The sequence below is a fragment of the Rattus rattus genome, chromosome 18 (assembly GCF_011064425.1).
Source record: "Rattus rattus isolate New Zealand chromosome 18, Rrattus_CSIRO_v1, whole genome shotgun sequence".
Classification (NCBI taxonomy): Eukaryota; Metazoa; Chordata; class Mammalia; order Rodentia; family Muridae; genus Rattus; species Rattus rattus.
This window is the reverse complement of record NC_046171.1, coordinates 17,711,825-17,713,937: the sequence shown is the minus strand read 5'-3', so window position 1 is coordinate 17,713,937 and position 2,113 is coordinate 17,711,825. Positions and strand designations below refer to the sequence as shown.

Sequence of the window (2,113 nt, the reverse complement as noted above, 5' to 3'; positions counted from 1 at the left end):
CTAAAGAACTTGTGTGAAGGGCAGATATATCATTCTTCCTTGGAATAACTCGATTGAAGCCCCATTAATCTCACACTCACTGGTCAGGATGAGCTTAAATTATGAATGAAAATCCAAGAGCAGTGATAAGAGAACACAGGACGGGCCTCAGACACTCGAAATGATAACGCTTTTACCTATAAGACGTGTCCAGGTCAGTTGACGGTATAGGTTATATTGTTATATTGATAAGAAAAGATAGACTTCAGGTATCTTTGTGACGTGTCAGGTGTGGCGATCTCACTTCATACCACGGAAGAACATGTTTCTGTTTGTGCAATGCTGTCACCAGTTAATGAGGTGTCTGATTCTGATTCATGTAGACAACATTCTTCACTGTAAAAATCATAGGTCCTAAAAGTACAACCCAAGCCTCCTGACTTCTAGACCTCTATTCTTCCTACACATAGGTTAGAATGCTCAGGGACCACCCAGTTACCGACAGAGCTACCAACCAGATGGTGCTCTCTTACAAAAAATAAAAACCTTAGGTTGTCCACACCAGTCCTGGGTTGTGGCACTAGAACATTCTGCAATTAAGGTCCATTTATAAACGTATTCTGTCCTCCATAAACCTTCTGTGTTAGGTTGAATATGCTTGGCCCAGGGAGTGGCACTATTAGGAGGCGTGGCCTTGTTGGAGTGGGAGTGGCACTATTAGGAGGCATGGCCTTGTTGGAGTGGGGGTGGCACTATTAGGAGGCGTGGCCTTGTTGAAGTGGGAGTGGCACTATTAGGAGGTGTGGCCTTGTTGGAATGGGCGTGGCTGTGTAGGAGGAAGTGTGTCACTTTGGGGGTGGGCAATGAGACCCTTTTCCTAAAAGAGTCTTCTCCTGGTTCCCTTTGGAACAAGATATAGAACTCTCAGCTCCTCCTGCACCATGCCTGCCTGGATGCCGCCATGCTTCCCGCCTTGATGATAATGGACTGAACCTCAGAACCAGTAATCCAGCCCAAACTAATCGTTGGCCTTTAAAAGAGATGCCTTGGTCATAGTGTCTGCTCACAGCAATGGAAAATTCTAAGACACTTTGGTAATATAATTACTTTCACTTAAAAAGAAACTAAAACAGACAGGCTTCTACTTCACTATGCAGCATGAGGATGATCTTGAACTTCTCATCAGTCTGCTCTTACTTCCCTCGTCCTGAAATTACCAATTAATCCCACAACACTTAGTTTTCCGTTACATTTGGGATGGACTGGGTTTCCTTGTTGCTAAAGAAGCATTCTCTCAACTGAGGTATACTATATAACTCCAGCCTTTCAGTTGCTATCTTAATTATCAAACAGCCTTTTAATATCTATCTAGCTTACCAACTCTTTTTTAATTAATTCAATTTAATTTATTTTATGTATATGAATGTTTTGTTTGCCTGTAGGTATGCTCGCCACGTATGTGTCTGGTGCCCACACAGTTCCTAAGACGGAGTCAGCCCCTCTGGGACTGGAGTTACAAACAGTTGTGAGCCACCATGTGGGTGTTAGGAATTGAATCCCAGTCCACTGCAAGAGCAGCAAGTGCTCTTAGCCAATGTGCCATCTCCCCAGACCCCACTGAACAATCCTTAAATCCTGGGATCACTAAACAGGATCCTTACATTGCTGAGCACTTTAACATAAGTATAATGGATTTAAGATATGTCTCAAAGATTGATTAATCTTTTGAACTCCAAATGTTGGTAGTTCATGCTTCAGGACATACATGATAACTTTCTTCCTCCTTAGAAAGCAGTTCTTTCTAGGGCAGTGGTCTCAACCTTCCTAATGCTGCAACCCTTGAATACAGTTCCTCATGTGCTCACCCCCAATCATAAAAATATTTCCTTCTACTTCATAACTGTAATTTTGCTACTTTGGTGGAACATAAATATCTGATATGCAGGATATATGACTCATAGGATGAGAATTGCTGGTCTAGAGCATTACCTCCGTAAGCAAACAGCTCCTAAACTATACTAGACTATACTGTACTGTACTGTACATACCATACCATACACTACACTATCTGTACTATAGTGAACTTCGGAGTATTCTGGAAGGCTTCTGAAAATTCTAGATTGCTTAGATCCAT

General features: G+C 42.2%; 1 non-coding gene across 1 annotated transcript; it reads left to right on the top strand.

Annotated features, from left to right (window-relative positions):
* Positions 1-242: 242 nt before the first annotated feature.
* Positions 243-371, top strand: LOC116887783. The gene has a single exon (XR_004386280.1). It is a non-coding gene; the product is annotated as a small nucleolar RNA SNORA24 (small nucleolar RNA).
* Positions 372-2,113: the final 1,742 nt, after the last annotated feature.